The sequence below is a fragment of the Lepisosteus platostomus genome, chromosome 7 (assembly GCF_059453375.1).
Source record: "Lepisosteus platostomus isolate fLepPlt1 chromosome 7, fLepPlt1.hap1, whole genome shotgun sequence".
In the NCBI taxonomy this organism is placed as follows: domain Eukaryota; kingdom Metazoa; phylum Chordata; class Actinopteri; order Semionotiformes; family Lepisosteidae; genus Lepisosteus; species Lepisosteus platostomus.
Window position 1 is genome coordinate 41,102,459 of NC_142617.1, and position 26,710 is coordinate 41,129,168.

General features: G+C 41.5%; 1 protein-coding gene across 7 annotated transcripts in view; it reads right to left on the reverse strand.

The window, feature by feature from the left end:
* Positions 1 to 7,964, reverse strand: part of sox13 (SRY-box transcription factor 13) — a 41,509-nt gene extending 33,545 nt beyond the window's left edge. For 2 of the 7 annotated variants that reach the window (XM_088640372.1, XM_088640371.1), the window contains exon 1: positions 7,580 to 7,959. The gene's annotated coding sequence lies outside the window, so the exon portion shown is untranslated. Of the gene's footprint in view, positions 1 to 3,080; positions 3,230 to 7,579 lie in introns of those variants that run through there. The other 5 variants (XM_088640374.1, XM_088640370.1, XM_088640366.1 and 2 more) reach the window with 5 other exon arrangements.
* Positions 7,965 to 26,710: the final 18,746 nt, after the last annotated feature.

The window sequence follows — 26,710 nt, forward strand, 5'->3', positions numbered from 1 at the left end:
TTTCAGACAGTCACATCTTTGAGACTCTTAAAATCTGTGTTCTGACTCTTTTAGTTTTAATTCACTTCATTGCTGCGCAGATGGAGCTCCGATACCGAGTTTTGCTCTTAGACTGCCTGTTCTCAGACGTCTTTGGGTGCGACAGCGGCGTTCAGAGAGCCCCTTCAGTCGCCCAAAAGCAGGAGAACCGCGCAAAAATCAGAAAATAAGAGTGATTTCCCCAAATTGGTAGATCGCAAAGCTGGAAAAAAGTTTTCATTTAAATTGGGAGGGGGGGGGGGGGCAATTAAGGTGGGAGTCGCATATATATGCTATGAAAAAGTGTATTTAATCCTTCAAATAGTACAAAAAATTAGGATGCACTTTTCGGGACCAGAAACCTGAACCTAAACTCGCTACAGATCGATTGCCATCCGGACTGCTGAAAGAGCGTTTTGTTCTGTTCGTGGTCGACCATGATCCAGTTGAATGATGAGAATCAACGTCTAAGATTGTACCTTTGATTACCGATCTTTCACTCACGCTGTCCCGAATACCACAGAACCCAGCTGTCTCCTGCAAGAGATTGCAGCTTTGAAACTTGAGACAAAAATAAGATTCTGTTTTTGCAATCTGCATTTTACATATTCATTTTTTTGTACTTTGAAAAGAAATGAACCTGAATAACAGACATGTTCTTCTGACTTACTTTGCGTTCAAAGACTTAAAATATTTTTTTTCCATGAACATTAAAAATAATCTTCTGTGCTACTTAAGAGCCAATATGCGTCAAAAGTACAAACAATATATATTTTTGCGAGTCATTTCTAATTTTGTACTTGTTTTTTTAATATTTTATCATTTATAAATATTAAGGTTTTGAAAACTAACTCAAACGTTATAAAAATAATTCTGAAGCAGAACCAAGTGTCAAAGCCACATTTTTGAAGCTCAATATACACATGCAAATTACAAATTAGGACAAATTATTTTCTAGGTTTGCATACAATCTATATATATCTTAAGTGTAAGACTAAGTGTTTTTGTTTACTTAGGAATTTTCTTTAATGCAGAGGTCTTTCCTTATGTGACTACAATCAACATTACATTACAAAATTTAAGTTGAAATTATCAAAGCATGGGAGAACTTCTGGAACACACTATGAAAATATGCTTAGACCCACCGTATCTATTGCTTACCTCTTCTCATATTAATTTTTATTTAATAAAATAACAAAAACACTGCAAGCATTTTATTATGTTTGCTTTTTCCCTAAATTGGTGAATTTTGAGTTAGGGTAAAGGCATGCGACCCGATTGTTAATTTGCGACGCGCACAATCTAATGATGATGTGAAACTTTAAAACTTTCAGACCCTTCTACGTTTTTCTGCGCTCTTTAGGAACTGATTTTGACTTAAATGGTATGAATATCAACTTCATTCAAGTGGACACTGAAGATACAGTAGACAGTAGAGGTGTTAGTGCAATAGACTTTCTGGAGAAGCTCTCCGAAGCTAAGTGAACAATGTCTGCCCGCCAGTCTTTTGTAAAGGAGTTCATTTACTTTGATAGCTTTTAAATACATCTCACCTAGGTTCTGTCACAGCTTGTTTGATGGTGAACCCCTTCTTGCCCTTTGCACAGGACCACATTTGCTGGCTCAGGCAAAATGAGTTATAGCAGCACCAAAGTAAAGGAATATCATCCATTCAGGTTCCCTTTCTCTGGAACTGACGCGGGTAAGTTTTTTTTTTTTACACTGAATTTGCCTGAATAACGCGGCTTAGGGGATGGATTGTTTACGAGACTTCATAAGAACAGAATTTAAAACAGAGAATCACAACTCATTCGAGGCCCTCTCAAATCGATTTCATTCCGTTTTTGTTTTCAAGGATTTTCCCCTCTTCAGATTTCAGAATGATAAATTCTGATAGTTTGGGAAAAACGGTTTAGGAAGCTGGATCATTAAATCGGGGAGGGGAACATAAGAAACATGCAGCTATTTGGTTGAAGATCATCAAGGATGAAGAGCTGCAACAGTGTGAGGGATGGAACTGTTCATGCATATAGCCAACACATCGCAAAGCTACCCCACCCTGCAGAGAATTACCCCACCAGGAATAAGCAGGGCTAACCTTTTTTTTTTAGTTAGGTGATGGTCAACATCTCTCCCTCACTTTGCAGATTTCCATATTTGCTCTGTGCACAACTTAGTCCCAGGAATTACAGAATAGAAAGAGTGCAATCCTTTGACCAGTTCTTAAATGGCCCCAGAAAAAAAGGATATTTGTTAAGTTCTGTACCCCAATAATCACCTGCTTTCTAGGAGGTGTGGTGGGTGTTTTTACCCTCAACTCCACTGTTTACCACCTCTGTGTGGCAACGCACACTTTCCGTGGTACACATTGGGTTGAAGCAGTTTGCGGTACTCTAAAAACAGCGTTTGCTAGACTCACCCAGATAAGACAATCAGAGCAATATTGTCTTAATACTAAAACCTAGCAATTAAAATGAGTGTGTGCACGTTTAAAAGTGATTCTGGTTTCAAACATAACAGGAACAATTATAGCCCATGCAGCCCTAATACATATTAGAAAGCCATCTGTGAAGCCAAGCTTGACCTTGAGTGCATTTTAGTCATGATTAAAGTAATTAGAAGTATTCAGGTCACTCATATATTAGTACTATAGTACTATATAAATGTACACTCCCTATATTGAAAAAAAAACATTATTCACATCACTGTTAATATTATTTTTTGATTTCTCATTAATCAAGAAAAAGCGACTGTACAGACAAAAGCATAATGCAAATAGAAAGCAAACTGGTGTTTTGCAGTTTGCTCTAAAAAGCATGAGTGAAGATATGCATTAAAAAAAAGACATTCACCATAAACTATAAATATAGAGATCCCAGATCTGGATTTGTGGATTGGAATAAGTTGGCCAACATTTGCAAAGCAAAACTTAAAATAGTAAGTTTCAGAAGTTTCTCCCTGGGCCTTGTTCTAATATGATCAAAAACGTTGCGTTTCTGGAAATGTTAAAGGGCGAAGCAACAAACAGACAAAAGCTGCCATATTAGAGCTTTGGAGCTTACCCAATAATAGTGCTGATGAACCCGATACTGTCTCCTCAACAATGAAGTGAAGTCTCTCTTTCAGGGCTACAACAGTATTTGTTCCCTCCTGTTGGCTCACGCTGTATCTAAAAATCGCGTTCCATTATTGCTGTACTGTTTCTGATTTCCGGTGCTCGGCTTGGCGGGGGTAGGTTCCTGAAGTGGGGGTGGAGGGTAATGGGGGGGCGTTGATAGACTTATCAAACCCAGAATCAGAGCGCGTGACTATTCCACATTCTCAGCACTTCAAATCGACCAAAGATGTGACAAAGTGTGTGTATGTACAGGCTTGCATACAAGTACGCAATAGAAATGAAGCTGTTTCGATCAGCCCACATTTGTTAGTTGTTAACGATTCAGGAAACAAACCGGCAAGAAACGATAGACAAGATAATGAATTGAATTATCTTGAGAGATGTTGTTGGTGCTGTTGCCTCGCACAGAACCAACGGTTCTTTTTTTCTGACGAAGAGCTTAATTCACTCGCTATTTTAAATTGCAGCTTGGGATCCATTCAAGTTTTAGGCTTTATCTTACTCCTTTGTGAAAAAAAGAGAATTCATGAAAAACAGGAAATTACACCCCGTGTTTGTGGCCTACAGTCACATCTATACATTTGTTTAGCAATATCGAAAAAATAAGTCTGAATTTCTCCAAGTTGTTTCCGATGGGAGCCAGTCAACGATGACACACCACAAGATTCTAAATCGAAATTTCAAACTTCTGACTAATACCACTAATGTGAGTTATCATGTTCAAGCCATAGTTAAATACAAAGTACAGGGAAAGCTAAGGAATGTTTTTGGAAAAGTCAACACAGGTGTACAGATTTACCACATTAGAAGAAAGTCTCCTTCATATCAGCTGACTTTGAATAAGCTTGTATGAGCAACACGTTGACTTAAAATTCAAACCTTTAAAAGTGATGTGAGAAAAGCCCCCCCCCACACACTCTATATCTAGTGATGCACTGCCCAAAAAGTCATGGAGGGCCACTTACAGTCTTCATGTGGCCTTTAAGGGCTGCAATACGTGCCCAAAAACATAATTCACAGGAAATCGGAAAACTACAGGAATCAATAATACATTTAATATTCATTAATAGGTAAACAGGTTTGAAAATATTAACTTGGAAATCTACTAGTCAGAAGCACCTGTACAGAAGTGTCAAATTCTGAAACTCAAGGGCTTGGCCCAATGTTATAGTTCCTTGGGGTCTAAATTAATTCATTGTTGTCAAGATTGGAAACTGAAAGGGCCTTTTGCACAAAAACAAAGACGGGAACATAAGTTAACAAAAAAAACTAATGTTTCACATAATCTACTAGAAATTTACAAATAAAATAGAAGAATTGGACAAGTCAGAGCAAGAGGCAAACTGAGCCTCTTCCTTCTGAGCAAACATAAGATGATAAGAAAGATCACCAATGAAAGGAGGCAATTTTGGCCCATTCGGTTGTTAGGAGCTGATTGATCTGAGTTGCTTGAGAGAAGCCAGGGCATCAGCTTCAGCAATGTGGTCGAGCAGCTTGTTCCACACTCCCACACCAGAGCCCTCAAGTTTGGAATGAAATCTGACAGCCTGCTTTTTACACAAGTTAGAGTGACGACAGTGAACAGTGAGGTTATACCATGCCCCTATCCCTGTACAAGAACAACATTTACATTGAGAAAATTCACACTTTATTAACCTCAAACCCACAGGGAAAAAAACTATTCATCCACGGAGCAGAGATGCTGTCTGTACGTAAGCATTTCCTAAACACAAGGGTGGAGGTCAACACACACACAGGTCTCTGCATATATCCACTGAAGATATAAAATACAGCATTAGGCACACTGTATCCAACATCTACACTGTATTGATTTATCACATATACCTTTACTGGGAGCCCTCCATGTTGGGACATATTTAACGAATCATTAAATATTCGAGATTCTGTGATCTCGCTGTGCTCTGCAACACCATCATAGGAAGAATCTAAGTGTTCACCAGGTGCACACCACTCTCAGCAGAGCAATGAAACCTGCCCTGGGAACAGTGCCAATCCCTGCTGTTTCATGAATTCTGCCCTGTGTGAAATAAGCGTCCAGCTAGTTGGCAAAGAGAGTTGCTCACACTGGGAATAGCTATGGTTAGTCACGCTGCTCTGCTGGGAGAGCAGTAGTCAGGGCTCTGGACTTTCCCAGGCGGGAAGCTATAGTTGTACCCTTGAGCTGCTTTGAAATGCTTCTCAGATTGCCCCCGTGAATTCCCTGCGGTGTAACTGGCTAACTCTCCAGGTTGCCATTGTAAAGCAGTGCTTGTTCTCAATTCACAGAGCTGGTTAAACTCAGGATTAGACTGTTTCCACATCTTGGCTACAGTCACCAGTGCTGGAGCAGCTCACTCCAGCGACACTGTTTTGTGAGTCTTTTCCTTTTGTATTCCTACAAATAGTGCTTAAAGTGTTACTTTTTATCAAATATTTCTGTTCTGTTATTGGATTAGTCTTCATGTCAAAAAGTGCACTCTGACGGGAAGGCCCAGATATCAATAACAAGAAGTGGCAAAGGGCGCGATCACAGCGTTGCACCAATAATGTTTTACTAATGAGCAAACAGGGGCAACGTGTTGCACTAATCCTCTTCCCTCGTGTTGAAAAATCCTGCAGAAACTTTTTATGCTTGAACGCCTCATTAGCATAGAAGGCAACGGCAGTAAAATTCAGGCTGTTACACAATGTGCCAAAGGGGACAGGTTTGAAAACTGACAATACAATAGCGCGCTTTAAACGAATGATCACAGCAGCGCGGCTACGACCCTCCACCAACATATGAACCCGTTTCCGCCTTTCTAAAAGAAGGAAAAACATGACAGGAAGGCTGAGGCTCGCGCAGATCTGGCGTGGAAGGGGGAGCGAGCAGGATCCCACTTCACAGTTTTTCCCCTTTACTCCTGCAACTTTGTCAGAGGAGGATTAATTAGGAGGTAGAGGTGGGAAAGCGCGCACACTCACAGGTCGGGCGCGCCCAGCAGACAGCTCGCATTGTGCGGAGTCAGACAGCGTGAAACTAGCCCTTGCGGGCACTTTGGGGGTCCTCTTTCCGTATCCTAGCGAGACAGGGGTGCAGGTTGCAGGTACGAAAAGCATTTGGCCATTGGCGCGCGAGTTTGTGTGTGCGCCTGTGTTTCTCCTGCAGGGGTCACGCATCGGTAGATACAATCTTAATCCCCTCTCCAGCAACGCCCCCGCCCCCTTCCCCTCTCCTGGAGCTCCATCCAACACAAAGGCCGTAACTCCATAATAATCCACAACACACCGCCAAAGCAAGCCAACGCCGCTTTCGACCCAGGGGGAGACTCCCCAGGGATCCATAACGAGCTAAAGCCTCTCTCTTTCCTTTCTGGCTCTGTAACTCTGTAGATAACGGTGACCCTTCGGCACTCTGACGGTCACACATTCTGATCAATGGCAGCATCACTGCAAAGGCACGCGCGGTATAGTTTAGAGTGCATCGGGCATGACTAAAGCTGAGCGACAGGACTTTGAAGTGAGCACTTGTAACACTGCGAGTGAAGAATGATTTAGGGATCGTCACCTCTGTTAAAAGCCGGCGGGCTGGGGGGTGCAGGTTCCGATACTGTCATTATTTTGCACAGTGCTAATAATCAGTTCTGCACCGTGTGTACAACTGAAACAAAACATTGTTTTGCATCATTTGCAAGGCTTTTTGTGAGAATCCAGGCTCGGATCTAATTACCTTGAGGCGCTGTAAAGCCCTGAACTTCAGTACTGCGCTGCATTAAGATAGACCGAAAGCTGGGAAACGTTAACCAGTATAAACGAAAGCACATTGACTGAAAATACTTTAACTGTTTAATTAAAATAATTAGCAGTACATGTATAGGTCCGCGCTGCATGTGTGATGTGCGGATGTATAGTTTACACAACACACATTACTAGGCGGCTGTGAAAGAAACTGGTCTTTTTATCTCTTGTTGATACACTGAATAACTTTACAAAATATATTTACCATAACCGCCGAAGTAACAATAAAGAACGGACTTCGGAAAGGGGCACTCAATTGTTATTAATTATACGGTAAAATACTTCGAGAGTAAGGAGTACACTACGGAAGAATTGGAAAGAATCGCAGAACTGTCACTTTACTGTTAAACACACCCACATCAGAATAGAGAAATCACTGCAGACACCTGACAAGTCAAAGCACGCTAACGCACACGAAGTGGCGATAGCAGTGTACACGACTTAAACTTCAAAATCAATTTACATTACACCAGGACTATTCTTGTTTCATCTTGCTGAAACTCATTTTCAGAGGCTGTCGAAGCAATTAGAGAGTTGATGTGAATACACGGAGCAGATCAAAATTCACTTTCAGCTTTGCCTTCGGTAAACTAGTGCACTTTACCAAAGCGCCCACTGCAACGCGGAGTTGAAAGCGAGCGCAATACAGTACAACTGTGAACTCACCACTCCAGAGAAACCAGTTCTGCTCACTCGTTACTTTTCCGTCCTCGCCGATATTTTCTGAATGAGCAGTTGTTATGGGCGCTCAGACGGGTTTCCTCTTTGGTACCTAGTCACCGCACTTAGCTATCACGCAAGACAGCTGCGTCCCGTTTAATTATAGAAGCCCCGACTGTGTATTTAGTAAACGCGGTGCTTATCGTCAGTTCCCCTACACTGCCTCCCTGACTTTCAGCTATTTTGTTTCCAACATTCTCTCCCTGTCACTCACCTCCCCCTTAAAGGCGCAGGACAATTGTTTTGTACGACTAAAACTCCCATTAAAGGTGCACCTGTGGATTTTGTCTGTCAGGTTACACACGTCGATGAGCGAACAAAAATTACAACCTGCAGAATAAACGGAAAACAGCCTATTAGAAACAGATACGTCTCATTGTAGTCCTGTCGAAATTACGCGCGTATTCTCTGCCCAGATTCAGACAGAGACCAGCCTGGTGTTGAAATATTACCGAGAGTCAGAAACGGCAAGAAACGAACAGTGATAATAAGCGAGTGAGACCAGTGTCTTTCTGTAATTTTCACAGCTTGGCATATATACTGCTGATTCCAAAGACATCGGTCTGTATGTGTCCACTAATTAAACACCTGCGTCTATTTTATTTTTGTAAAAAGTTTATTTTCGCTGTCATTTTTAAATTAAGTAGTGCCCCCTTTTATTACAAGCGTGTAGTTCGGGATTTCAGTAGTTTCTGAAACTGCGTACTTTACCATGACACAAGACTACGTGACAGTAAAGTACCCAGAATTATGAAACATGAATAATGTAAATAAAGGTTTTGGACAAAAAGGAGGTTTTCTTTGATATATTTTTGGAATTGTTTACTTATATATCAATGAGCTAATAAAAGTGCTCGCTGAGTCCTGATTTAGGGGTCGATTTCGAACACAACATGCGCACATATTATTGAGCTGAAAAACTCATTCCACAAATCGTTCTCAGAAATTGCTTAAAAAGTCATCCCAAGTCAACTATAATATGTTAAGTATTCCTATAGCCCACTTTGAAATATAAAATAAAAAAACGCATTTTGTCCCCACTGCACAGCAGCTGTGCGCTTCAAAAAGCCATTTATCTCAAAAAGGCATTGATGTTTCCTCCGATACCTTATCAGTTCAGCAAAACCTCCTTATCCCCAATAGCTACAAAATACCACATAAAATCCTTTTCTGTTCGCAAATACCGAGTTTCTTCCTTCATTTAGAACATTTCGCCTTTTCTCTCTCAATATCTGAAAACAAAACTCCAGCTGTTCGGATACACGTTTCATAACAGCTTGGGTGTCTTATCATTTACGAACCCATACATTTTACAGGTGTTAAACGAGGTTTACTCCCAGTTTGATTAAGATTTTCTGATCGTTGAGTACTCGGCGAGGACATTCTGTTCATATAGTGCTATTTTCCCAATTCAGCAGTAGAGTCCCATTCTATTCGCAGTATAAACCAATATAATGACATATACGGTAAATAACCTATGTTTTAAAAAGTCGGACAATCATGTCTTCAGATATGGACAGTTACCTGAATCAGAAATTGTAGTACGGATATGTAAATATGCAGGGAAAATGACTTGAGCACCTGGGTTATAGACGCCGCTAATGAACATTTAATAGAACAGAAGATCAGAAACTTCTGATCCACTTTTGGCTGTGTGAGCACAAAAGAGACGTCTGAATATGTGAACTCTTATTGCAAACCCTAAAATTTTAATTCGCACCTGTTAACCTCCTTATATAATACTGTAAGAACACGGAGGGGGATCTGGGTATCCACAAGTTTTAGCATCACTGCATTTTAAATACTACAGATTATATAAATGATATCTGCCGAGGGGTGCTAGATGCAGGTATTGTCAGGTAGTTTCCAGTTCTCAAACCGTTAATGTGTTTTATTTTCCGGTCTCTCTCTCTTTTTCCTCTTGCGCCGTGATGTACTGCAGCGCAGGGGTTACAGTGCAAAGCCAAAGTGCCATTTCTAATCCCCTCTGTTCCTGCCTTTGTGTGAAAACCCAGCAGGAAGTAGGAGCTGGGCAGACAACAATTAACAAAAGAACTGTGAAGAATACAATCAGCCATCAATAGGAAACGACAAGCCTTTGTGCCTGTTTCCATGGAGACGCCCGACTACCAGGATTCTTGGATTATAGACCTTTCCACCTCTTCTTTCTTTACACTAGACCCAGACCTTCCTTTCTTTTTTGTCATTTAATAACTCCAGAAATTTACACCAACCTTGCGACCTTTGTTTTACCTGAATTAATGAAGCTCATACAGTGCTGGTCCATTTTTTTTTCTTCTGTGTACATTTAGCCTTTGCAGTTTATCAAATGAATGCTTCTCTGGGCCAGGGCACAAACTGCGACGCATTGTGGTCTTTCTGAGCTGTTCTCCTGTGTCACATCTTCTCATGACGCCCTGGTTCTGTCAACCTGGTAACAGATAAGAGAGCTCATCGGCAATTTCTCTTTCGGGTTTTCTAAAGCTTTTTAAACATTCGAATGCATAATCTACCAGAGGTGCCGACAGACAGAAAAAAGACATGGGAGTAAGACAGAACGTAAAGGGAGATTTGTGGTGCGTTTCTTTCACATCTACACGGTCTTATAAGCGCTCCATATCTAGCGATATTTCTGACGTCGTAAAACGCATACTTTTATCACGTTCCTGCTCCAGTCAAGCCCAGATGAGTAAATCGATAGGCTGTCATAAAAAAGTAAGAATAAAACATAATGCAAACCCCTCCAATATTTTTGAATCTTTGTATTTACACATTTTGGATAAGTCGGGTTTTCTCAATGTTTTTCATGCACATCTTATTACCCTCATAGCCACCTTACAACTTCACCGTTTCAACAATATAGCAATCTAGTCAGCAAGGTAAACGTTACAGGAACAGAAGGATGCCCTTCAAATCCAATTCATTTGAGCAATGCAGGACATTGTAAAATGAAATTACAAATTGTCAGTTGTCAGTTATTTAATTGTAAGGAGAATTGAAAGGAATTTGTAAGGATAAACTCCTTACAATTATGTATGTTAGTGCCTGACAATTATATAGTGAGGTGCACAATGGAGCAATCTGCTGTGTAGACTTCATTTATAAATTATTCCAAAAGTCTGATTACTGTTAAGCAGTGGTTAATAGGTTTTTAAGTTCTCTTTAGAGTGGCATTTCTGTGTAATTCCTATTCTTCTGTATATTAAAAAAACATACATACATAGCCGGGTATATGGCACTGCATACGCAAGGAATTTGCACTGATTTTGCAGTCAACCATTCATTTCAGCAATTTTCTCATATAAAAACATTGCATTGCACTTTATGCATAAATGTTAACTATTACAAATGGAATTGGCAGAATATTACAAGCCCTAAAGTCTACCATGACAGACTCTGTACTGCTGTAGGATTACTGTTCCTAAGACAAATCAGTCTTTGCACTGATAACTCTATGGCATCTGCCTCATAGGAGAGGACATGCAGGTTGAGTGAGACTGATCTGCAGAAACAGTCCTAGCCTCACTGAAGGGTTCATTTAGTGTACAGTGTGGCAAAAAGACAGAAGAGCACACTACAAATACTGACTCCACTTTCAAGAATTACCACATTTGAACAGTTCTTCATAATTATAAAGTCCTTACACGTATATAGCACTTTTCTGGGCACTCCATTCAAAGCATTATATAGGGAATAGGGACTCCCCTCCACCACCGCCGATATGTAGCACTGACAGTGCGCCAGTAGGCTCACCACACATTAGCTATCAGGGGGGAATTTGGCCAGGGCACCAGGGTTAACACCCCTACTCTTTTCTAAAAGGATTTTTGATGGCCACGGAGAAGGTAAAAACAAAGCACACATAAAAACAATAAAGTGCACACCTGTAAGTGCCATAATCTCTGGATTCCAGGGACAAGGGGGCTATTTAACTCTAAATACTCTGAGCAATTCTGGCACAAACTGTTTTTGGTACATTTTCAAGGCCCAAGTCATCAAAGAGTGGCAAACAGATACCAAAGCCAGATAGAGATACTGGGACCACAAGACAGACTCAGCTAAAACAGAAAAGCATGTGATCTTAAGGAAGATTGCAGTAGAGGTGCAGGGCGTGTGTCCCTGTTTCACTGCTAAATATAGAAAGGCCTCAATTGTTTTTCTCAAAAAATTATTTCTGTTTATTACCATTTCAGGTATTATTTTGCTCCACATTGCTGCTGCAGAAAGAACAACATGCCCCCTTGCCTGCGACTGGTATCTCAACAGATGTAGTCTAATTATTTAATGTATTTTTCATTTGTAAAGCTTTTGGCAGGTTTGTTTTTAGTTTCTCTATATCTCTGAACAGCTTTTCACAGCAAGTGACATAATCTAGCTGATTAATAGTGTACATTGAAGTACGATGAAAATCTTTCTGAATAGGAGAATGTATTGGACTTTTTTTTACTGAGACGTCTGTTAAGTCTAAAGGAAGTCTCAATGAATTTCTAATTTCAGCAGTTGTCTCCAGTATGGCACCAAAATTGATCAAGGTGATTTTCATGTCATTTGAGAAAGCGTCCTTATTTTATTCCTCATTTTCTTCTTAAAACAGCAGAAAAATTAACAATTTGCTAAGGGTGACACAAAGTAAGTCAGTAGCCCCAGCAGGGTCTGAACCAAGCAGATCCAGACATCAAGGCCACTGGACGACTGAGACTCTGTACCCCTCACCATGCCCTTTGGTAAATGATGCATCTTTATTTGGAGCACCAGCATTGATTCAGACTAAACATAATTAACCTTGCTCATCAGAACATGAACCTGAACATGCATATCAAAAATGAAATTTGTCCAAATTAAGCAGGACCTTTGAGATTAATTTTTAAGATCATACTTTTTATTCCAGTATATTTATTTTTGCAAATATTCTGAGTTTCTAAGTTTATAATGCCACATTTGCAGAAGATCAAATGCTCCAGAACTCTCTTTTCGAGATTCCTGGTTAGCTTAATAATTTAGTGGTCATGTGTAAAAGGAAAGATTTAGGTTTGTGCTCCACATCGGCCAAAGTTGAAGCAATAAATGCAAGTAACTGGTCATTTGGAAAACTCTTTAAAGAAAAGCAGCAGCTTTCAGAAATCTGGTCATAAACTGAGGCATCAAGAGCAACAGCTTGTAAATTGTGATTGAACTGGAAGCTACTTGCATATTTTCAGAAGATGTTTGAGAACTGTTGACATTGTTAACAACTGCTACTACTGGGATGCTGGCAATAAGGCCTGGGTTTCATATCTTTTCTAAAGGTTTTAGGTTAGTTTATCTGATTGGGGATGATGCACCGTAAGGCAATAACACAGTCTGGTAAACACAGTTTACCAGAATAAGTTTGCATGGTACTTTCAAAGCCTCACATTTATACTGTACCATTCATTAACTTGATTAGGCAATGGTTTCCTCCAGTTTATGTTATGTGTATTTGCATTACTACAACATTATGTATTACACTGTACTCTGTGTGTACCATGTCAGCTAAAAGTAAACATTAATGAGGTATGGCTAACACACAGTGTGGCTGACAAAGGAGATGTACCATTAGTAAAAGAAATGACAGCTCTGCCCAGGGAGTTAAAAAACACTACAGAAGTGAAAAAGTCCTTCCATCTTAACATGCCACCTGAATGCATACCAAATGGAAATAAGTAGCTATTTTCTTTGCAGCATTCAAATTCAATATGGAAGGTCACAAAAAAAGAAGAAATGCCTGAATAATTGCTGCAGATGTCTACATTTTTAAATCATAGTTTACCATTAATTGGAACCAGATACTGTAACCAAAACCTAGATTACTAATTTGGTTTATCGTTAGTGAACAAATGCAGAATATCTAAAAAGAGAAATAGAAAAAGAAACCACACAGCTGCTTGGCAGTGCTGACTCCAGCACTAACATCAGACTATTTCTAATAGCTCAGTACTATTTGTGCAGCACTTCTGCTTTTTCGTTAGTTTACAAAACAAGAAGCCTTTACCAGCATGCAACAGAACTGGCAGCCAAGGAGCGTGCGGAGAAAACACAAAAAACCGCAGAGGAAAATAACAAGGGGTGAGACGTGCTTCACTGAACTCACCACCGATGGACGAGAGAGATACGAACATCTTAAATGGCATCAGGAACAGACCGCTGCTTTCCCGAGCTTTTCCGACTCATCTGCAATCGGACAAAATACCAAGCACAGTCACAACTGAGAAGTTGAATAGCATATAATCGTTTTCATTAAAAATCCATCCATCAGTGTTAAACAATTTCTTAGTCCAAGACAGGGTTGTGGTGGGCTGGAGCCTAACCTGCCAGACACTGGGTGAAAGATAGGATGAGATGGGACAGGAATCCCACTCTGGTCACACAGAGGACACAGGGGGTTCAATTTTTAGATTTCACCTCAACAGCATGGCTTTGGATCGTGGGAGGAAGCAGAAGCACCTGGCCAGAACCTATCTGGTCACAGGCAGAACATGCAAACCTCACACAGAAGGTACCCCAAGCCAAAATGGAACTCAGAAACCAAGAGCTACAAAATACCCAAACTAACCACCACGTCATAGCAAAACACAAAAATTACAAAGGTTGCCAAATGTCTGAGGAAAGGACCACAATCTCTCAAACCCAGATTCAGTAGATATGCCAAACTGCATCTTATTATCATTGCACTATCTTCCTTCGGGTCTGAAAGGCTCAGTGATCTTGTAATCCTTTGGTAGATCTCATTGTGCGATGCAAGGACATGCACAGAACTGTGTCCATAGGCCCACAGGCTTGGAAGGGTTCTGTTAGGAATCTTCAGAGTGAGAAGGGCAGGAGGACACAAGGCAAACTGGGAATCAAAGCACACCTGTGGCTCCCCCATCCAGCTGAGATGCAAAGAGAAAATGACATTGGAAAAGGAGTTTTAACCCATTAACATCTTGTCAGTTTAGAGGTCAGATGGAAGCTGTGTTCTCATTGTAATGTCAAAGTAGCATAATATAATTAGACATTAAAAGTACATTGGCAGCTGCAGTTTTCAGCCCTTTTAACCTATCTGTTTCATCACTTTAGTGCCAAGTACAATTATCCGGATTCCACCCAAAGAGGTCACTCGTTGTTTATCTTAGCTTATTTTTTCAGCTTGTGACACTGAACGCTTCATTTTGGGTAAGCATTCCTTTTTTATTTCCCTCATTGTGTACTTATAATACCTAACGGCATATCGTTCAAAGTGAAAATATGTTTTATTATATTGCTCCCTGTAAAACTCACAGTGCAGTGCATGAATGTGTCAAAGAGGCGTATGAGCTAAGAAAACTAAGGCAGGAAAAAGGTCGCTTTGACATATGGAGTTTAACAATGGAAATATCATTTAAAAAATATTACTAGATTGTAGGTTGGAAAAATATTTCCTTTAGAGTTTTTGGCAACACAGAAATACAGTTGAGTGGGCACTGATAGGTCATGGATCGCACTGTTAAGTTCCGCTTTGACACAGGCAGATAAGCCCGGTGTTGGAATAGTGTGCTCTTCTCCGTGCTTGGCCCTGCTGCACCCATTCCTACTCAATACCCTGCCACTCACTCGATTGGAACCGAGGACAGGCACGAAAAAAAAAAACTAAACAAAAACATAAACAAAAGCAAGAGCCGCGTCTCTGCAGGGCTGGAAGAAATATCAATGCTGTCCAACACAAAGCGAGAGCTGAAAATAGCTGGCGCACAATGAGACCTGCCAGAGTGCGTATGAGATAATGTCTAATTGAAAACACTGAGGCCATTGTCCTGCTGTCATTGACTCTATTGTCCTGCCTCACTATTGGCGCGGCGCAATTGTTCCCTGCCATTGTGTCCACCCCCCTCCCCCACCGTGCATCCTATATTGTTATAATTTCATTACTCGTTTATTTTCTGTTCCCTTCTTTTCTCTCGCACCCCTTTTATTCCAGGATTTAGGAACACTTTTCGTCTGGGTGTGTGCCAGCGTTTTTGAGTGGGTGTAGGTGTGGGTGAGTGGGAGTGTGTGTGGTGCGTGACGGTGTATGAACTGGAGGTTCGCGTGGCTCTCTTTGGCGAGTGTGTGGGATGCCCAGATGATGGCAAAAATAAATCCATTTACCGCTCCCCTAGATCCAATATAGGCCTCCAGTTTTGAGCTCCTATTTGATTTCTCTGCAGAAAAAGGTTATCCATCTCTCAATATAAAAATAATGCACGACGAACTTGCATCTGCGTTCTGCGTTATATGTAGATATGCTGGAAGCTGCTGTAAAAACGCAAGCAGGTCTCCTGCTGTGCCCATCCTCAAATCATTGTCTTTCTGTTTTTGTGCCCTGTTCCCGACGGTGTGCAAATGTGCTACGTGTGTTGGAGCACTAGTGTTGAGGTGTGTTAAGTGTGTTGGTTGATGTTGGTGTGCTGTTGCATTGGGGTCTGCAGGAACTGTGTTAAGATGTGAGTGATTTCGGTGAATTTACTCCTTTCAGGGATACTGCACTCCTGCCTCTGTGTCTGTCTGCATGTAGCTGACAGTGTGAGGCAGGAAGTGGCAATGGATTTGACTCATCTTGTAGTGGGACAAGGGAGGAGGTGTGATGGCAGAAGGTAAGGAGGAAGGAAGACCGAAAAACGTGTGTGTGTGTGTGTGTGTGTGTGTGTGTGTGTGTGTGTGTGTGTGTGTGTGTGTGAGAGAGAGAGAGGAATTTGCCTTGCTTGGTATCCTGTCCGAATGACTATTATTATATACTTGCCTTAGAGCTGTGTCTTTAAGATGAAATGTCTTGCCTCTCAAAATTGGAGGTTTCGAATGCCCCAGAAAACTAATGTTTTGGCTTCTGGGTCTGGGACTGAAAGGGATGCTTTTTTAATCACCCCTGGGCCTTTGCTGAGAGTGGTCAAATACTTTCTTTTTGCAGTTACGTCACCGATGCTGATCCCTCACACTTGCCTGCCATTGCCTGGTACCTCACAGAGAACACCTGCTCACAGCATCTACGCAGGGTGAGCGGGACTGGAGAGAAAACCGAGGGCTTTGATTCAGATGAAGCTTTTGATACTGTGCTTATGGGATAAATGTACAACGCCACAAGACAGATCATTTCCAACCCTTACATCAGTGTTAGGAATGTGAGCCCCTCTGTGTCCTGAAGCACCAGGTGTTTTGTGTTGGGTCCTGTACTCTTTTGACAATCTGCAGATCACCTGGAACAAGTGAACTACAACAGCAAGACAATGATTTGAGGATGAGGCAGAGCAGGTGACATGGTGGAATCTGCTGTCAAAACTCAAGCACATCTAGGTGCAATGCAGATATCAGCAAATGCATCGTACTTAATTTAAAAAATGTAAAAAAAAATTTAAGAAGCATACCAGTTTCATATAAGGAATTGGATTATGAGCATAAAATGTGAGGTTGGCTTTTAGAGCAATAATGAACTCACTGTGGAGGGGGATCATAGCATTCTCAGAACAGCCCAGCTCATTAATCCTACTAGCCATTGTTTTAGCTAGTCAGCATCATGCAAAATATGGCTTTTTTAAAATTTGCCTAATCTCATTTCTGCAATCTTTGCAGCCGCACAATAAAGTACCAACATCACACAAAGGTACTCAACATGGGGAGAACTTACTGTAAATTGAGATAACATACAGTTGGGGAAACAAAAACCCAATCTGGCTCATCTCAGGCCAAAGTATTTCTTGGAAAAAAGCTGAGAAAGTTCCATTTCAAACATCATTTGCATGCCATAAAAATGATGTGTGTTATTGTTTGGATTTTTACACTTGCCAGATGTCCTTATCCAGAGCAATTTGCATAGGTTGAAAAAATTCAGTACAGGTCAGTGCAATAATAATGCAAAGGTACAAATTAAATACATCAGAAAATCTAGTCAATCGCTGTTCTTGTGAAAAAGAGATGATGAGGCCATTAACAACTGAGAGTGAAGAAAGCATAGTCTGTATGAGGCAACATGCCCATTACTATATAATTAGTGTCAAACTAGTCCAACAGCCACAAGATTAGTTTCACACTAGTGCAGCGTAAGAGTAGGGAATTATAAAATTAGACCACTGTCCAGATCTGATCCCCTGTTAGAAGGTATGAGAAAAGTAAGAAACCAGTAAAAAAAGCCTGTTGACTCTTTCAGCTGCTTTGTGCTTTCCTGACACTACAGAAAGTATGCACTAGAAAGTTTGATTTGAGCTTTTTGCTCCTTCTCTAGACTTTATTACAATGCGGATCTGGTGCCAATTAGAATAAGTTACACGTGCGCTTGCTTCCTTTAGCAAGGTGGTTTTCGAGAACTTAAAATTCTGTCAGCCTGTCCCACTTGAACACCCCCCCCACCACCACCCATCCAAGAGAGAGTGCTGACAAAGCCAACATTAAGATCAGATGAAATTTAGTTTTGCTGACAAAGCCAAAAGAAAGAAACACCAAAACACCACATTCAAACTGCTTTTGAATCTGTCCAGGTGGTTGCAGGGATAGGTCACCTAAAAAAAAGAGAAACCGATGACCTCTGTTTAGTAATATTAGCCCTTTTAAAGAAGTTTGCTTTTTAAAAAGAAGTGCTTGCTTACTTCTTTTCAAACCCTTTATATCAAGAATGTTTATTTAAAGTATTCCAGCTGTTTGCTGTTTCAAGTTGCATTTGCTCGTCAATGTTTTTAATGAATAACTCAAAAACCTTGGCAGAAATCCTTCTTTGACATTTTACATTCAAACATACACTGCAAAAGATGTTTTGCATGGTCTCTGGTGCATACTTTAATATAGGAGAGTGAAAAAAAGTCATTGAAGTTTATGAAAGAAGTACAGAAAAAACAGTGTCAGCCATGTTGTGGGAGTTGTTTATCTGGTATCCTTAAAGTAACAGTTAAATCAGATTCTCCAATTAAGAAGCTACAGGACACTAAACTAGCGACTGGTTGGGGTAGTCTCCCTTTTCCTAGCTTGTTTTTATTCTTCTGTGACACACAGATCACATGCTGGATGTCCGAAGAGATGATGGGATGTGGACCAGGATTAGCCTGATCAGTGAAATGAATGAGAGGTAAGAGCACTGGGCTCTGAATGTGCTCTGTTGTCTGGGATCCTGCTTCCTGGATGGCCAAGACAGTTCTCTCTTTACTGAGTTTCTGATAGGCTCTTCCTTCCATCCCTTCCACATCAATCAGTCACTCTTGCAAGGAAACCTATGATGTCTGGTATTAAATGCAGTGAAGGGGGTCCACTCCAGTGAATTAGCCAATTAAAGTGCTCACTCAGAACCAAGATTGAGCTGTTGGCCTGAATGCTGCCAGTTCGAGACAGAAACAAGTTATGGAGACTCCTAAAGCAGTAGTGTACACCTTAGTAGAGAGACAAGGGTGGTTCCGCATTAGTCTTCTCAGGGCACCTGGCCACTCACCAAGAGACACGGTGCTCCTCCAATCATCACTAACTCTCCTGGAGGGTGCTGGGAGTCTGCTGCTTGTCCAAGCCTGAACAGTGTAGGATCACCATGTCTGACTCCTAGCCTCAGGCCAAGTTTTAAACATTCGGCACTTCCAGATTGGGTCGGTATAAAACAAAAAATTGGTGACCTAGAACTGATAATAATGACACATTGGCAAAAGCGTGGTACAGTAGAGATCACACCAGTCAGCTACACCGTACTGACAGGGTCATGGACACGGCTGCCCTGGCTGTAAATACAGTCAGTGTCAAGAAGCTGACCTGACAGACAATGTGCTCTGACACTACTGAGAGCTCAAACTCAGATGTGAAGATATGTGAAGAAAAAAACTGTGAATTTTTATAAGATGTAAGAATGAACTCCAAAGGGTCTAAACTGCACACCATGATGTTTTGTGGGCTTCTGCTCCCAATGCTTTGTGAATACAAAAAAAATGACTCAACCAGCCAGAGCTGAAGCTTCATAGGCTTCAGTCAGACCTGACAAGGCAATTCAATCGATCAGTTTCGCCTTCTCATTGTCCACTCTGCCAATGAGGCTTGTGTCTGGTACCATAGAGCACGGTGACAGAGCTAATGCACCGACAGCATACTGTTTATGGTAAATATCACAACAAGCAGAAGAATGAGCCAGCTGAAACACTGCAGGGAACAGGAGCACCACCTTGTACATCACACAGGTGTACAGTATAGTGTTGAGCACAAACAAGAAGATTAAGCCGGTTTTAATGTAGATCAGGACAATTGAATTCTGGTCTACAGAGCAAGGTCTTGGTCTCTTTAAAGCAGATGTACCTGACGAACTAGGAGATGTTGGTAAATTGGTACAATTCAGACCATAATGAGCTGTTTAGGTAAAGACCTGAGATTGAATGAAAACCTCAAGATACTGTCCAGAGCATGATGTTATAAACATTAATATAAAAAGTGTAGTGCTGAAGGACTAAATTCAAACAAAAGGACAGGTTTTGTAAAACTTAACGCTGAGAAATGCTGAGTTCCAGTTGAGAAATGCTGCATGTTAATCCAATAAAACAAGCATTATAATCAGAAGAGTGATAGTGTTAAAAACAGCTAAAGCCATTCTCCAACCCCTGGACTGGATCGGGATTCTTGAGATCACTCCCTATAAGTCAAGGAAATTGTGCTGATTTTTTAGAATGAAAAGGCAAATGCAGCTTTACAGAGAGTAAACATGATGATATCAAGTATTTGGTGGAGATAAAAAGGTGTTACATTTTACATACCTCAGGTTGAAAACAACAACTGCACAACTCAATTTGCATGGTTCCTCTCTTCCTCTCTCAGCATTGCTGGAGCAGGCCAGTATGTCAGAGCACAGGAGACTTGTGCTAACTCTTCACAAGTGCGGTGGCTAAGCGATTGCAGATCTAAGCAAAGCATACTGACATGGCGATTTCTTTATCAAATGCTCTTGGTCTGGTTTTATCAGAAAATGATAAATGGAGGGGGAGGGGGTCTAAAAGTGAAAGGCTGCTTAAATCTACTGACGTTAAGATGTTCCCTTAAAATAAAATGACATTTCATTTGCCTGACATTTTTATCGGAACAGACTGACAGAGGATAGGGGTTGGGTTGTTTATCAAGTGCGGCAACAGTTTTGCTGAAGTTTCATTTTGGTGACAGGTTAAGTGGTTTGCTGATCATTGGCACACAGTGAGTCAGTGCTACCACCCGGGTGACCCTTATAACCACTGGAATACTTTTTCTTGCAGTAAGGAACGGATCTGCAGTGTAACAACATTTGCCCGAAGTATTATGAAATTATGGAGTATTGCTTTCCCTGTCGATGCCTCGCTATGTATGAATCACAGAGCCCTGAACAAGAGCAAACCAGACAAGTGCTAAAGAAGCAACATCTGTACCTGCTCTGCCAGCTAGCCCTATTCACCTCTGCCAGTGGACTCTGAGGTATTTCCAGGCACTTCCGTTGACAGGTTTATGTGGGCACGACTGTGACAAAAGTCAAGAATGGGTGCGTTAAGCACTGTAAACATAGAAGGGACTGAGCAAGCCAGGAATAAATGTAGCGCTCATTGTTTGGACATTATCACATCGGTACATAAATAAATGCCTGAAAATGTTTACTGTTGGAGAGTGGCACCGGGGCGTCAGTCTGCCACCTGGGTAGCCTAGCAGACGGCGGAGATGGTCTCTGCTTGGAGAACAAAGCCCTTGTTGAACAATTGGGAACACTGCTCGTAGAGGAAGAGGAAAAAAGAGTCTATGAGAAGCACAATCTGACCTTGGCAGGGTTTTCCGCATGAGAAAATGGACAGCTCAATGAGCTTGGACCCTAGAGGTGGGTTTGGGCTTTAGAAACGTCTGCGTCCCAGATGCCACTCATTAAACCCCGTTCAGGCTCGCCAGTCGGTCAGGGCCACTGGCAGCTGGTCACAATGACCTCTGTGCTCTTCCAATCCTCGGATGTTGATAGGTATCACACGCGAAGAAACAACGAGCCTGAACCCGCAATGAACCTGTTGTACTGTGGAGCCCCGCAGCTGCCTTTAAAAAAAAACAAAACACATGTGACAGATGATCAGATTTCTGGTGCAATTTCTCAAAAGCGTATTTAAATGCTTTGCATGTAAAGCACCAAACAAATGATAAGGAAGGCAGAAATTCCTGTTGCATTTTCATAATCTGGTTACCTCTATCTCGAGAGAGAAGTTAGCTAGGGTGGGAAACCGAACAACTGGTGGGACTGGTAGATGGGCTTCAGATATTCAGGTGCTCAAGGAACAGCTGCATCTCTTCAGACCTAATAACAACCTTACAACTATCACAAAGGCTAGATGGGCCAAATGATCTCCTCTCGTTTGCAATCATTCTTATGTACTCTGGTGCCAAGCTCCTGTTTTCTGTCCCGAATACTCGTAAACCTTTATTATTACTGATGGAAAAGAATCATTAACAGCTTCCATGAGCCCACCACCTCTTTAAGTGTGCCAGCGAGGGAGGTAGATGACAGAAAATGAGACTGTCATGGACACAAACAGCATCAGGGTGCTTGTCCAGCCCGATCTTTCAGGGCCTAACACAGAAGTGGAGATGCTCATGCAGAGGGCTGATATTTAAATCACAGGGGAGATTGGTGTTGCAGGGAAACAGAACAGTTTTCCTAGGTTTGGGACACTGATGGTCTTTTGGATGAGAGCTGTAATATCATATTTGTTAGGAAAAAGACAGATTGTTCTTCAGTTTCCATGGAAAATGGAAAATACTCCATAACAAACACCATACTTTCCAAAGGTTTGAAGCTGCCTGGCATGCTTAATGATATGGTGGGCTCTTGAAAACTGTGAATAATTCTTTCATATCAGTACCAATAAAAGGACACAGGGACACAAGAGGAAATTAGGGTTAAGATTATTCAGGACAGAAAACAGCAGACAAGTCTTTGCACAGAGGATTGTGGGAATCTGGAACCAGCTCCCCAACAATGCAGGTGAAGCTGGTTCCACTGCATGAGACCCTTTCATAAACGTCGCAGCAGGAAAGATAGCATTCATGGATCATTAAACTAACAGCAAGCAAACTACCACCATATAGCAGATGAACTCCTCTCCTTTGTAGCTGTTCTTATGAGCTAGAGTGCAAGCTTGCAAGCTTTAAATGCAATAATGTGACCGGCTCATTTTTATTTTCTGATGAATTATGAGGCACGCAGGAGGGTAAGGAAAGGTGGTGTTCTCGTTTCAGAACCTGCTCTTGAAAGCATTAACGAAGGCTCCTTGCCGAGGGTCTGAGCCTGTGTTGTAGCAACAGACTGAGATGGAGAGAGCTGTGAAAAAGGCGTCCGCTTGCTCTCCACACCTCGGGGCTTGCGGCTGCAGTTAGGAATCAGTGTCGTCTTCAGAGCTCCTCCGGTGCCGTTTCCTCCCAGATGAAGTGGGTTCCTGCCACACGCGCAGCCCCCCCCCACTCTCAGACCCCCTTCCTTGTGTTAATGAGCTCTCATCCCTCAGTGCTGCTACTGCTGCTGATTCTTATCTCACTTCCTCAGTAGAAAAGTAAAAAAAATTAAAAACCCACTTCCATCAGTAAGGTGAAACCGAGTGTCAGCACAACAGTAGTACTGGCTTGCATTCTGAATTGTTACCGTTAATATTTTTACCTCTCAAGAAAGCAGGGGGGGTGGTCTCTCGGTATCAGAGAGCTCTGGGAGAAATGCACCTGGTTCTGAGAAGGTTGGGGGTTTGCAGGGGAGCCAGTGTTTTGGGCTCAGGTGTTGGAGGTGGGGGTCACAGGGCTCCAAGCCAGCAGATGGGAGGTTGGTGTAGACCTGTGTATCTGCCACACCTGACAGTTCGGAATGACCACTCCCGGTTCCCACCTCTTTACACAAAGAGCTGTTGGAAAAAGCCTTAAAAAGCCCCAGGCCTTCTGAGACGCAACAGGCTTGTAAAGTTGACCTGAAACTGAAGTAAATGAAAAGGCAAATCGAAAGCTAAACTTTTACTACATTGTTTTACTGAGCAGGGCTTGATGACACAATATTCTTAGATCAGTTATTAAAAAAAAAGTTTATTTTACTTAAAAGAATCTATTTACATTGCCTTCCTACTATTGTAGTATTTTCCACAGCCTGCTAATTAAGTAATCAGCAATGGATTCTTACTTTTATAGATGAACAAGTTGGATTCTTAATCACTGCAAATTACAAATATACTTTAATTGAGTTGCATGTATGAGGAAAAAGGAAAAATTATCAAGGAAAATAAACATTTCCTACAGCAATATTCATAGAGGACTATCGTATTGTCAGGACACACACTGTAGTTAAGCAGCAATATCAATTCAGTGATGGTTTCACACTCAATTCAAAAGTTAATTTGTTTTCAAAAAGTTCAAACATTGTTCTGTCTGAAAGTGTCTGTGTATTCTGGGGCCAGGTAGAAACCCCAGTCTGGAACAAGCACATACCCTGGGCTCTTTCAAGAAACAGCTCAATTCAATCTTCAGATCAATTAGCTGCTAGTAAACTGTAAGATTTATAACCTTTCTTGTGTCCATTGTCAACACATTGGCCTGCTACCGTGTGTTTAACAATAAAATAAAGACCAGACGGCCCAATAAGAGATTATAAGGTAGAGCACGGAGAGGTGCAAATAAAAGAGAACTCTGTCACTAGCAGTTTTAAGAAAACCTGCCTTAAAACAAATCAAGCTGTGGAACAGCACATACTAAGCAAAGACTGGCTTCTGCTCCACAAGTGCCAGGTTATATACAGTACAGTACCCCCAGCTCCTCTTGATGGACAGGTAAGACTCCATCTGAACCAGTGGCCAGTCAGACTCTGTAACCCAACACACGATGGCAGAGCAGGCAGGAGAAATCAAGCACAGCAATGAAAGAGCCTGTGGATCCACAGCAACAAGTAATACACAAAAAACAATGAACACAAAAGAACAAAAGACAACATCCAATGAATACACGATAAGGAATAACCAGACTCGTAAATATAACAACATTGACAATGTATATGCCAAAGGAGTTCATTCTCTGGATGGTGGCGGACTCCGAAGCTGACAGTATGAACAGGTGAGTGATCACACAATGAATGCATGAACACGAAAGACCTCACTAGAGGTGATGTGTTGGACCTTCATCATGTGAACCCTAAGGTCCCCGCCAGATATCTCTGAATCGCCTCAGCCTGGGTCACTTCAGACAAGTGTCGCCTGTCGGGGATAAGCAATTTCCCCTCCAAACCCTTACGAGCAAAATACAGCACTTTCCCATTACCTGTTCCACAAACACATTCCTGTCGTACTAGGAATCATGGCGTTTTAGTTTTAGAAATGGAATGTGGTCAGGTGAAAGACGCAGGGAGGGTACACCAAGTCCTGACAGGCAGTGAGCTTTCATGGAGACCCAGCAGTGTGTCTGCATTGCTGTTCTACCCTACAGGCAATTCCTGTGTGTGCAGCAGAACTATAAAGGGCTCCACGATTCTAGAGGATCTCTGTTTGGGAGCACTCTGAGCACTTCACCTGGCCGAAACGTGGGCCGGGCGGTTTGGTTTCTCAGAGCAATTGGGTTCTTAGAAAACACCCTTCTTGGCTTGGAGAAATAAAAACATCCATGAAATTCATTTAAAACTGTTCTGTTCTGTTCTTTGTGTGTTCTGGACTGTGAGTAACTCTTCCTAGTGCACTTCTCACTGTACTGATTGTATTGTGTGTATTGTATTATTATTGTATCATTCGTTACACTGTTGCTGTGTTGTCTGTGTTAAGCTGCTGTTGCAGTGCAATTTCCCTCACGGGATCAATAAAGTATCTATCTATCTAACACCCAACTAATAAAGTAATTCAGGTGGGCAGCTGCGTCAGCATGCGTAGTCTGTAAAGGAACAAGTAATAGGTTTATTCCATGCTGAAAAGAGAAGAAAGAAAACAACGGTTTGGCTGTGAAGCCTTCTTCAGGTGTGAGGGCAGTTCTTCTTCCTCACCCCTGAAGAAGGCTTCACAGCCGAAACGTTGTGTTTTCTCTTTTCTCTTTTAAGCATGGAATGAACCCATTACTTGTTTCTAATAAAGTAATTGTCAGGGTCCGATGCGCAGACTCACTTGAACACAAGCTTTCTATACACTGTGAGTAGTCGCCATCGTTTTAAACAGGAAAGCCATATCCTGAAAGACAGTATGGGTAAAAATAATAAAATATAGCTTCACATGGTTTTGCAGTTGGTTCACAGCAAACTATATAATTAACAAGAATTCTGGCAATTCCAAATTTTAAACTTTACTAATATTTATCAAGGCTGACACAGTGGCACAGGAATTAGCATTGCTGCCTCACAGTGCTGGTACCCTGGGTGCTGTTTGTGTGGAGTTTGTATGTTCACATTGTTTTTGGGAGGAATGCTAATTAAAAAAAGTCTCACTTTAAACTTACAGAATAAAAGGCAGAAATGTAATATTAAAAAAATATGACAGGAAGAGCCCTCTGGTGGTTCCCTTCTAAACTGCATCTCACACTTTCGATGAGTGACGTTTGATATACTGTAACCAATTTCATTGAGCTCCACTAGTTCTCGTGATTGAAGAAATAATATTGCAACCAAGTCTCAATAGATCGAAAACTCAACTGGAACTAATGAAATTCAGCATACATTTATGTTTGATCTGTTGCAACAGGATTTTTGCACTACGCGAAAAATGAGATGCTTTCCGAACATGCGTTTAATTTTCTTTACGCCAAGCATATCACTGACGAGCGTGTCCAAAAAGCTCCATTTTCATTTCGTCTGACCGGATGTCAGTTGTTTGGCGGGTCTGAGTCACCTCTTTTCCTGGTCGGTCCTCAGAACTTCCTTGCAGCCCAGCTTCGAATTAGACATTCACGCCAAGCCCACGCGTGGCAGAGCCCCGAGATGGTCGGTAGCCGCTACACTTGAGCCCTCTTGCCAGTTCGGCACCTTAAACGTCTTATTAATGGACATTTCAAATATATTTTTTTAAAATAATGAATTATTCCATATCCATCCTCGAACTTGTAGTGGTCAATGACCATATGCAATGCCTGCAGTCTTCGAAGAGCTCTCTGACCTTGACCTTAATGAGTCGCAGAAGCTTCTAT